This window comes from Hyperolius riggenbachi, chromosome 12, assembly GCF_040937935.1.
Source record: "Hyperolius riggenbachi isolate aHypRig1 chromosome 12, aHypRig1.pri, whole genome shotgun sequence".
Classification (NCBI taxonomy): domain Eukaryota; kingdom Metazoa; phylum Chordata; class Amphibia; order Anura; family Hyperoliidae; genus Hyperolius; species Hyperolius riggenbachi.
Genome location: NC_090657.1, coordinates 172,538,329 through 172,551,037, shown reverse-complemented (window position 1 = coordinate 172,551,037; position 12,709 = coordinate 172,538,329). Strand labels below are relative to the sequence as shown.

At 47.5% G+C, this 12,709-nt stretch overlaps 1 protein-coding gene and 1 pseudogene across 2 annotated transcripts in view; one reads left to right on the top strand and one right to left on the bottom strand.

Moving 5' to 3' along the window:
- The window catches only part of LOC137541584 (sterile alpha motif domain-containing protein 10-like), a 597,983-nt gene that overhangs the window by 92,294 nt on the left and 492,980 nt on the right, over positions 1–12,709 (top strand). The window lies entirely within an intron of this gene.
- LOC137541626 (pre-mRNA-processing factor 6-like) overlaps positions 1–12,709 on the bottom strand; it is a 47,511-nt pseudogene that overhangs the window by 15,978 nt on the left and 18,824 nt on the right.

Here is a 12,709-nt window from a genome sequence, read left to right as displayed (position 1 = left end):
GTGATCCCCCGCCGCAGCTTTAAATTTTTAAAGCCGCTGCGCCTGCGGGGCCCCTGGCCGCACATGTCCTCGTTCATGCTCCCATTGGCAGGACCGTACTGCGCAGTCGCAGTAGATATTTTCTCGTACTGCGACTGCACAGGACGCTCCTGGCTATGGGAATGCATATGAGGATACGCGTGGCCATGGCGCAGTTAACTTCGACTTCCACTGAAGAAACGTGAGCCGTGGCGGGGGAATGGAGAATCAGTATATCAGCGCGGGCACAGGTCGACTGCAGGGGGCTGGCAGAAGCCCTAGGTAAGTGAAACTCTTATTTTTTCAGGACCTTTCAGTTCCGCTTTAAACTGGTCATACGTCAGAAGCACCAGATCCTGGGCAATCTATAGTAATATAGATTAATAGTAATAGTGGTTATAGTGCGATTAGGGCCCCATGGACATGTTATAGTGCGATTAGGGCCCCATGGACAGGTTATAGTGCGATTAGAGCCCCATGGACTGGTTATAGTGCGATTAGGGCCCCATGGACTGGTTATAGTGCGATTAGGGCCCCATGGACTGGTTATAGTGCGATTAGGGCACCATGGACTGGTTATAGTGTGATTAGGGCCCCATGGACTGGTTATAGTGTGATTAGGTCTCCATGGACTGGTTATATAGTGTGATTCGGGCCCCATGGACTGGTTATATAGTGTGATTAGGGCCCCATGGACTGGTTATATAGTGTGATTAGGGCCCATGGACTGGTTATAGTGTGATTAGGGCCCATGGACTGGTTATAGTGTGATTAGGGCCCCATGGACTGGTTATAGTGTGATTAGGGCACCATGAACTGGTTATAGTGTGATTAGGGCCCCATGGACTGGTTATAGTGTGATTAGGTCACCATGGACTGGTTATATAGTGCGATTAGGGCCCCATGGACTGGTTATAGTGTGATTAGGGCCCCATGGACGGATTATAGTGTGATTAGGGCCCCATGGACGGATTATAGTGTGATTAGGGCCCCATGGACTGGTTATAGTGCGATTAGGGCACCATAGACTGGTTATAGTGTGATTAGGGCACCATAGACTGGTTATAGTGTGATTAGGGCCCCATGGACTGGTTATAGTGCGATTAGGGCACCATAGACTGGTTATAGTGTGATTAGGGCACCATGGACTGGTTGTAGTGTGATTAGGGCCCCATGGACTGGTTATAGTGTGATTAGGGCCCCATGGACTGGTTATAGTGTGATTAAGGCACCATAGACTGGTTATAGTGTGATTAGGGCCCCATGAATTGGTTATAGTGTGATTAGGGCCCCATGGACTGGTTATAGTGTGATTAGGGCCCCATGGCCGGATTATAGTGTGATTAGGGCCCCATGGACTGGTTATAGTGTGATTAGGGCACCATGGACTGGTTATAGTGCGATTAGGTCACCATGGACTGGTTATAGTGCGATTAGGTCACCATGGACTGGTTATATAGTGCGATTAGGGCCCCATGGCCGGATTATAGTGTGATTAGGGCCCCATGGACTGGTTATAGTGCGATTAGGGCACCATAGACTGGTTATAGTGTGATTAGGGCACCATGGACTGGTTATAGTGTGATTAGGGCCCCATGGACTGGTTATAGTGTGATTAGGGCCCCATGGACTGGTTATAGTGTGATTAGGGCCCCATGGCCGGATTATAGTGTGATTAGGGTCCCATGGACTGGTTATAGTGTGATTAGGGCACCATGGACTGGTTATAGTGCGATTAGGGCCCCATGGACGGATTATAGTGCGATTAGGGCCCCATGGACTGGTTATAGTGCGATTAGGGCACCATAGACTGGTTATAGTGTGATTAGGGCCCCATGGACTGGTTATAGTGTGATTAGGGCCCCATGGACTGGTTATAGTGTGATTATGGCCCCATGAACTGGTTATAGTGTGATTAGGGCCCCATGGACTGGTTATAGTGTGATTAGGGCCCCATGGCCGGATTATAGTGTGATTAGGGCCCCATGGACTGGTTATAGTGTGATTAGGTCACCATGGACTGGTTATTAGTGTGATTAGGTCACCATGGACTGGTTATATAGTGCGATTAGGGCCCCATGGACTGGTTATAGTGTGATTAGGGCCCCATGGACTGGTTATAGTGTGATTAGGGCACCATGGACTGGTTATAGTGTGATTAGGTCAACATGGTCTGGTTATAGTATGATTAGGGCACCATGGACTGGTTATAGTGTGATTAGGTCACCATGGACTGGTTACTGTATGATTAGTATGAAGCCCCACCTCCACACTGGTGGGACAGCACGGCTCAGCATGATCCGAGCGTCCTCCGGTTCCTCCAACTCCACAGCGGCCTTCCACAGACGCACGGAATTCGGGACGTGCTCCAGAGCTGATCAGGGAACAGAAGAGAAGATACAGTAATAAATGTGCAGATCAATGACATAAAGGAGTGAACAAGTCTGACAAGAGATTTGTTAAAGCAAACCTGTGGCGACAAAAATTTAGATCCTTACCTCCGAGGCTTCTCTCAAATTCTCATCCAACCCACCAATGCTCGCTGGGACCCTGCTGTTCTTTGCAGCTCCGCTCCATGTACAAGCACATCCCGTATCAGCGCAGTAGGGCGATGCTTGTGTACGGCTTTTCCCTGCATGCACCAGTGGCTCAGTGCTACTGCACAGAGTCAGGCTGTACTCACAGCTACGCTCATACACAGAGGAGAACATAATTGACAAGGCTTGAGGAATATGCTCAGAGGGTCCCAGCAATGTAATGGTGAAGTTGAGGGAGGAGCCTATAGACTATCCAGATACTCTCCTCTCCACAGCATCTATTTTTTCCCTTTCTCTTGCCGCAAGTACACTTTAAAGAGAACCTGATGCAGCATTAAACCGCCGATCACTGTGTGCTCATTAGTGGGCATGCAATACTACATGCCCACACAGGTAGTGCCCCCAAACCACCAACCGGAAATCTGCGATCCCCGCCGGCAGGAAGTGACATTTACATGTCACTTCTGTTTTTTTTTGTTTTTGTTTTTTTTTTTTAAATAAAAGGTGGTTGCTGATTTGAATCTGCAGATTCCTTGCAGATTACTTTGCAGATTTCTTGCAGATTGCCTACAAAGTTGCACAGATAATCAATGGAATCCTATGGAATGGACTGGGGGAGAGTGTAAATAGTAGCCAGTATTTTATTGCTAATATGCCCAATCGAAATACCAAAGATTGCATTGTGTGTAGGGACAGTAAGACCCCAGGTGGCGGGCATAACACCACCTATTATTGCAAAACTTGCTCACGGCAGGCTCGGATTACACCCAGGAACCCACTGTTTTTCAATTTACCATACCTTGGCTTTCTCCTCTGCTACCAGCCAATAGAAGATGCCAAACTGTCCAAATAAGGTATCAAATTAAACGTTATAATGTGTTCTTTAAAATAAGATATACCATGTTACTGTGTTACGTTCCATGTTAAAATGAGAGAGTAAGAGAGCGCATTTCTTTAAAAAAAACCTCAGAGCAGAAACGACTTCCTTTAGGAAAGAACTCCGAGTGGAAAGGGTTAAAGTGTACCTGAGATGCGACAGGGCAGTGTGCGCTCGATAAACCGTGACTCAGCCACAGTACCAGACTGTCCAGTGAGAGACAGGAGCAGCCCGAGGAGACGGCGAGGGATCGAGCAGCCTCAAGGTGGCTGAAGGAAACACCAAGTAAGTATAAATCCCAAGACCTCTTTGGTCTCAGGTTTTCTTTAAATGAAAAAATAAGATACTTACCCAAGAAGAGGGAAGCCTCTGGCCACATACTCTAGCAGACAACTGCCGCTGTCCCGGAGTCTCTTGAAGTAATGAGCTGTAACTAAGGGCATCAAAGTGCACTTTGCTCCATATAAGCTGAAGCCATACCGGACTAGATCTGGCAAGGGCGCCCCTAGGGGCGAGCCCAAATGCACCCACATAATATGTCAGTTCTATGGCCCCGCAGCTGAGCTGGTGGCCATCATAGCCCCACACTTTGATGTAAAGGGGTTGCTGTGCTGGATTCAATCAGCCGACAGGACCCCTAGCGTCTGCCATGTTTTCCCACAAAATCCAACATTGATACTTAACTAAAAAGCACCTATGTCAGACATAGACCAACGTAGGATTGGAAAGGGTTAAGCCAGTGCTGTCCAACTTAAAGGGCAGGGGGGTGTCTAGCACTGGATTTTACGGCTGTAGAGGGCAAAGCATCAATCGCCTGGCTTCAGGGGCGGAGCCAAGCACAAACAAAAGGTGGGCCTGCCAGAGGAGGGGGCCCGACACAAAAAGTAGACCAGGCAAATGAGTGCGGCCCGGGGGCACATCCGACCCGAGCACCGCCAGTTGGGCAGCCCTGAACTACACATTACAAAGACTTGTAACAGCTCAGTCAAAAGAGAGCCTTCTGATAAATGAATAGTCTGAAGTTAACATTTATCTTTGATAGCAGAAGCATACAAGCGACGCCAGCAGCCTTCTCACACGTGCGGTTCAGAAGCGGTTACCTTTCCGAAGGACCCGTTTCTTGGCTCGCAGGTCGGTCTCCAGCTCTGCAGCTCGGATGTAGATGCGGACGGACTGCGGGAGGTGACATATAGCCTGGGCCACGACGGCCTTCGCTGTGTCTCCGGGCTGCAGGCGAGCGGCTTCCAGCCACACATCTTCACTCTGAGGGGAGGAAGTGTCACAAATATAGCTTTACTATCAAGGTGTCATTGGTTTTAAGCAAGTGAAAACTCTACATTCTACTAGAAGAGGAATCCCCAGTGACTATCGTTGTACGCTATGTCTCAGCAAGCCACAGATTGAGGAGGAATCCACAGTGACAAATGCTGCACACTATGTCACAGCAGGAGGTATGCGGCTGACAGGAAATGGACCATAATCCTCAGAGCCTTTAAATCACCATAAAAGTGTTTCAAACACGAACGCTTTAACAAACGCTGTTAACCGCTTACAAATGACTTGACTAAACAACATGGCGTTTGAAAGCAGTCAGTGTTCAGCATCTGAAAGAACAGAAACAACAGGCCTCAGACATCGGTGTGAACTGTCCATATACTCAAATGACCAGTGCTGTCACCATGTTAGATACATTTTTTTTTTATTTGAATGCTGATTAAAATCTTGCTCTATGTCATTTTTTTTGCTGCAGTTTTCATTGTACTATTAGTGTAATGCCTATTGTTCCTAAAAGTAGCGTATATAGCAAAACAGTGGCAGTAGTGCTGGCATTTCACTGTATATTTAGCTGTTAAAGATTAGTCTACTGTAAGCACTATTTGATCGAGCCCTGGTCCTTTTTGCATTACATTAGATACAATTCACCGCATCAGCAGTGGGAGGAGCCCACCATGGAACCCCCATACAGGTGAGATGTAATCTGCAGCAGGCCTCACCTTAGGACACATCTCCGTCCCTTTCATGATGAGGTTGCGAGCCACTTGCAGCTTGCCAGTTACTTCCTCCAGACGGGCAGAAGCGATCCAGGCTGGCGGGTGGTGGGGGTTCGTCTCTCGCACAGACTTCAGCAGAAGGCGGGCTTTCTTAATGTCACTGGTGAGAAGAAAAAAAAAAGACTATGTGAATGACATGACACACACACACACCACAAACACATCGCCGTCAACAATCACAACAAAGCGCTGTCAAAAAACACAACACATCCCTGTCAACAAACACAACGCTGCCAACACATCGCTATCAACAAACACAACACAGCACTGTCAACAATCACAACACAGCGCTGTCAACACACACAACACAGCGCTGTCAACAATCACAACACAGCGCTGTCAACAATCACAACACAGCGCTGTCAACAATCACAACACAGCGCTGTCAACAATCACAACACAGCGCTGTCAACAATCACAACACAGCGCTGTCAACAATCACAACACAGCGCTGTCAACACACACAACACAGCGCTGTCAACACACACAACACAGCGCTGTCAACACACACAACACAGCGCTGTCACCACACACAACACAGCGCTGTCAACACACACAACACAGCGCTGTCAACACACACACAACACAGCGCTGTCAACACACACAACACATCGCTATCAACAAACACAACAGCGCTGCCAAACACCACAACGCTGTCAACAATCACAACAAAGAGCTGTCAACAAACACAACACAGCGCTGTCAACAATCACAACACAGCGCTGTCAACAATCACAACACAGCGCTGTCAACAATCACAACACAGCGCTGTCAACAATCACAACACAGCGCTGTCAACACACACAACACAGCGCTGTCAACAATCACAACACAGCGCTGTCAACAATCACAACACAGCGCTGTCAACAATCACAACACAGCGCTGTCAACAATCACAACACAGCGCTGTCAACAATCACAACACAGCGCTGTCAACAATCACAACACAGCGCTGTCAACACACACAACACAGCGCTGTCAACACACACAACACAGCGCTGTCAACACACACAACACAGCGCTGTCACCACACACAACACAGCGCTGTCAACACACACAACACAGCGCTGTCAACACACACACAACACAGCGCTGTCAACACACACAACACATCGCTATCAACAAACACAACAGCGCTGCCAAACACCACAACGCTGTCAACAATCACAACAAAGAGCTGTCAACAAACACAACACAGCGCTGTCAACAATCACAACACAGCGCTGTCAACAATCACAACACAGCGCTGTCAACAATCACAACACAGCGCTGTCAACAATCACAACACAGCGCTGTCAACAATCACAACACAGCGCTGTCAACACACACACAACACAGCGCTGTCAACACACACAACACAGCGCTATCAACAAACACAACAGCGCTGCCAAACACCACAACGCTGTCAACAATCACAACAAAGAGCTGTCAACAAACACAACACAGCGCTGTCAACAATCACAACACAGCGCTGTCAACAATCACAACACAGCGCTGTCAACAATCACAACACAGCGCTGTCAACAATCACAACACAGCGCTGTCAACAATCACAACACAGCGCTGTCAACAATCACAACACAGCGCTGTCAACACACACAACACAGCGCTATCAACAAACACAACAGCGCTGCCAAACACCACAACGCTGTCAACAATCACAACAAAGAGCTGTCAACAAACACAACACAGCGCTGTCAACACACACACAACACAGCGCTGTCAACACACACAACACAGCGCTGTCAACACACACAACACAGCGCTGTCAACACACACAACACAGCGCTGCCAAACACCACAACGCTGTCAACAATCACAACAAAGAGCTGTCAACAAACACAACACAGCGCTGTCAACAATCACAACAAAGCGCTGCCAACAATCACGATACAGCGCTATCAACAAACAACACAGCACTGCCAACAATCACAACACTCACTTGATGTCGCCGCCGTGGGTCGGGATCATAGAGTTCAGATCAGTCAGGTAGCCTTTGGGATCAACCACGGTCTGGCCACTCACAGAGTCAGACACCTGCAAGGAGAATAAGTAAGGTGGTTATCAGAAGGACCCCTGTAGAGGACTGCATGACAGCAAAACGATTTCAAGGCTGCAGATTCTCCCAGCAGAACATGCTGGTGACAGCAATGTAGCTCTACTTCCCCTGTGGTCCTCTGGTGATGTCATCACCTATTCTCTGCACCAATAGCAAGGCATCCAGCTTTCAGGTGTAGGTGGCAGCTAGCAGTCTCACCCATTGTTCGATTCTTGTGACTGTGAGGACTCACAAGGACTAAAAAGGGAACCTGAAGTGAGAGAGATATGGAGGCTGCCATATTTATTTCCTTTTAAGCAATACCAGTTGCACGGCTGTCATGCTGATCTATTTGGCTGCAGTAGAGTCCGAATCACACCAGTAACAAGCATGCAGCAAATCTTGTCAGCTCTGACAATATCAGAAACACCTGATCTGCTGCATGCGTGTTCAGGGGCTATAGCTAAAAGTTTTAAAGTTTGTACAAACCTGTGATGTGTGTCACCCGTAGGGGATCGAAAGCCAGGGAAAGGAGGCGGAGGGATGACAGAGCTGTGCATGCGTGATGTCCTGCGGCAGGCGGGGGAGTGGCGTCCTCAAAGAAGTCGCCCACCCATTAAGAGTCTATCCGCTGGGTGGATCGCTCCCTGGCTGGGAGCTCCCATACACACGCTTGATTATCCGCTGAGTCCATCGTTATCGGCCGCCTCAGCCAACTTTAGTGAAGAGGGTCTATGACCCTTTAGAGGCAGAGGATCAGCAGGACAGCCAGGCAACTTGTATTTGTTAAAAGGAAATAAATATGGCAGCCTACATGTCCCTCTCACTTCAGGTATCCATTAAGCAAAGCCCCAGAAATTACATGGCACGATGCTGCTAAGTTAGTAAGTCTGTACAGGTTCCAAACTTCATGTTACATATAAACGTAATGGCATGAATAGACTGCATCTCCCACACTTAATGCGTTTTGTGCGTGCAGAAAAAAAAACTGACATTCTGCATGATGACTCTGCACATTTTGTCAGTTGTCTCTATCAATTACATCAGCTGCTGTGAAAAAACGTGCACGTTTTCCTGCATAGAAACACACTTGGTGTGCAGAAAAAGTATGCAGAAAACTGAGACAGGTGTGTTCCCTGCCTCAGTTCTGAGGTACAGAGAGAGAAGATAGAGGCACACTGCTCTCCCACAAAAGCCCACACCCTTTAAAGTGAATGTTTACCGGATTAAAAAAGAAAAAAGTCAGATACTCACCTAAGGAGAGGGAAGGCTCGGTCCTAATGAGCCTTCCCTCTCCTCTCCCGGTGCCCGGTCCCGCGCAGGATCCCCCGTGGCAGTATTCGACCAGTTCGGTCAAATACTGCCACTTCTGCATGCCTTCGGGAGCTTTCGGAAGCCTTCGGGCTCCCGATGACGCGGCCACTCCATACTACGCATGCGCGAGCGCCCTCTATGACGCACTCGCGCGTACGTAGTATGGAGCGGCCCGTCTTCGGAAGCCCAAGTGCTCCCGAAGACCTCCGAAGTCCCTGCGGCGGCGGACGCGAACGGGGGAGCCAGCGCAGCACAGAGGGCACCGGGAGAGGAGAGGGAAGGCTCATTAGGACTCGAATAGTGCCTCTTTACAGAGGCCTCTGTACAGAGGCACTATTCGTGACCTTGAGACTGTACTGTGTACTCCTATCTGTTTATTGCCTGAGGAAGTGGGAATATACCCGTGAAACGCGTTGCGGTTCTGTTCATGGAGTATGTGAATAAATTGTCTTTATCTTAAGCGACAGCATCGAGTCTATTTCTGAGTGGCCGGTCCACCGCCGCCACCCGAATACTTTAAACATTTTAGCATATTTTATCCTTTTGGCACCTCTGTACATCTACTTGATGAGTATAAATTTGTACTTGTTTCCTAATCATATAAACACAAGCAGAGTCTATGCCTTCCATACAGATTACACTAGTGATGACCTCTTCTACTCACCTGGCTCAGCCTCATGTCCATCAGAGTGTTCCTGGCCTGTCCAATCTTCCTCATGTCCAGCTCTCCAGAGCCAGGAGTCATCAGGCCTGGGGTCATTCCTCCGGGGTACGGGGAGTTCAGCCCGCCTGGGAAAGGCGTGTTCAGCCCTCCAAACTGCACAAAAGACAGACAAAACAATGTAGAAAATGATAGGTCAAATAAGGAACAAAGCGGAGCCTCACATTGGCCTCAATTCACTAAGATCATGTTGGAGATAATAAGGCAAGAGAAAACTTACCACCACACATCAATGGTATTTTCAGTGTTACTTCACTAAAGAAGCTTGCCTTATTAAAGAGACTGAAGCGAAAATAATTTGATATTTCTGCCTGCTGGTTTGCATAAGAAGTATGTGGAGAAGTGAAACGCCGCATCCCAGCGCAAAACGAGGTGTTAATACCCCACATATCCCGAGGCAAACATCCATGACTTTGAAAGAACTGTGCAAAGTGACATCACGGTCTGCTGCCTGGATGTGGGCGGAGTTTGCTACCCTAAGAAGCAGCTCTGACTACAGATACAGTGGTTTGCAAAACTATTCGGCCCCCTAGAAGTTTTCCACATTTTGTCATATTACTGCCACAAACATGAAATCAATTTTATTGGAATTTCACGTGAAAGACCAACACAAAGTGGTGTACATGTGAGAAGTGGAACGAAAATCATACAGGATTCCAAACATTTTTTTACAAATAAATAACTGCAAAGTGGGGTGTGCGTAATTATTCAGCCCCCTTTGGTCTGAGTGCAGTCAGTTGCCCATAGACATTGCCTGATGAGTGCTAGTGACTAAATAGAGTGCACCTGTGTGAAATCTAATGTCAGTACAAAATAAATATAGCTGCTCTGTGACGGCCTCAGAGGTTGTCTAAGAGAATATTGGGAGCAACAACACCATGAAGTCCAAAGAAGACACCAGACAGGTCAGGGATCAAGTTATTGAGAAATTTAAAGCAGGCTTAGGCTACAAAAAGATTTCCAAAGCCTTGAACATCCCACGGAGCACTGTTCAAGCGATCATTCAGAAATGGAAGGAGTATGGCACAACTGTAAACCTACCAAGACAAGGCCGTCCACCTAAACTCACAGGCCAAACAAGGAGAGCGCTGATCAGAAATGCAGTTAAGAGGCCCATGGTGAGTATGGAAGAGCTGCAGAGATCTACAGCTCAGGTGGGGGAATCTGTCCATAGGACAACTATTAAAGTGGCCATACATGGTACAATTTTTCATTTTTTTTCAATTAGATAATTTAGTTCGATTATTCCGTTAGATCGAATATAAAGATTTTTCCAGCATGTCCGATCTGATTTTTCTCGAAAAAACGGGATAATCGTTCGAATTTCGTGATCGGAAAAAAAATTTAAACTTTCATTCGATTTGATCATTTAGATCAAATAAACGGGATAATCGAACGTTTTTATTGTACCATGTATGGCCACCATTAGTCGTGCACTGCACAAAGTTGGCCTTTATGGAAGAGTGGCAAGAAGAAAGCCATTATTAACAGAAAAGCATAAGCAGTCCCATTTGCAGTTTGCCACAAGCCATGTGGGGGACACAGCAAACATGTGGAAGAAGGTGCTCTGGTCAGATGAGACCAAAATGGAACTTTTCGGCCAAAAAGCAAAACGTTATGTGTGGCGGAAAACTAACACTGCACATCACTCTGAACACACCATCCCCACTGTCAAATATGGTGGTGGCAGAATCATGCTCTGGGGGTGCTTCTCTTCAGCAGGGACAGGGAAGCTGGTCAAAGTTCATGGGAAGATGGATGGAGCCAAATACAGGGCAATCTTGGAAGAAAACCTCTTGGAGACTGCAAAAGACTTGAGACTGGGGCGGAGGTTCACCTTCCAGCAGGACAATGACCCTGACGATCACTAGAAGACCACATGTATAGTGCAAGCTGTTTTCTCACTGTGCCTCCACAGAACAAACATCAACTTGGTCACTCTTTAGAGAAGAAGCGTGGGCACCAGTGCGCTTCAATCAGCATTTATTGCACATTCATGAGTAAAACAATGTAGCAGCATAAGAAATGGAAACACCATCAGATTACATCACCCGTCCAGATGTCGCCCCACACACAGAGCCCGTCCTCCCGACAATTGTTTCGCACCTGCCGGTGCTTGCTCACGGGATTTAGCTCAGTGGCGTTATGATTCCAAACAACGCCACGGAGGAATGGGCGTAACTATATGGTTACAGAAGCTCACGCCCATAAGCCTGCCTAGACCAATCCGCCGCCAACTCCCAAGCTGACGGAGGAGTGCGCGTCATCTGCGCACTTCCGCCCTCATCGATACTCTTCCACCAATCCCGGCTGCATATGACGTCCATGACGTATGGGCGTCTGCATTACCATGGAGACGGGTAAACATACCCGAAGACCAGCGCTGAGCCACCTCCTCCAAGCAATCCGGGAGGAATACTGGCTTCCCATTGGCCCTGGTGGATAATGTTACGGAGGTGCAGAGGAGTGGGTAGGCAGGGAGGCGCAGATGAACACTTATGTTACTTTCGCCTCACAGTCTAATGGAATTAAATATTTATACAGACCATAGTTAAATCCAAATGTAATTATGAGCCAAACTCGGGGCCTTAAAGAGACTCCGTAAGAAAAATTGCATCCTGTTTTTTATCATCCTACAAGTTCCAAAAGCTATTCTAATGTGTTCTGGCTTACTGCAGCACTTTGTACTAATCACAGTCTCTGTAATAAATCAATGTATCTTTCCCTTGTCAGACTTGTCAGCCTGTGTCTGGAAGGCTGCCAAGTTCTTCAGTGTTGTGGTTCTGCTATGCACTCCCCCCTCAGGGGGGAAAGAAACACACAAATGATCTCTTGAGATTCAAAAGGAATGCTGTATACAGCCTCCTTGTGTATGGATGTATTTTCTATGTGTGGACATACAGTACATCAACCTACTTCCTGTTTTGGTGGCCATTTTGTTTGTTTATAAACAAACTTTTTAAAACTGTTTTTAACCACTTTTAATGCGGCGGGGAGCGGCGAAATTGTGACAGAGGGTAATAGGAGATGTCCCCTAACGCACTGGTATGTTTACTTTTGTGCGATTTTAACAATACAGATTCTCTTTAAAGGGAACCAGAGAGGATGCAATATACATACCTGGGGCTTCCTCCAGCCCCATACGCACGGATC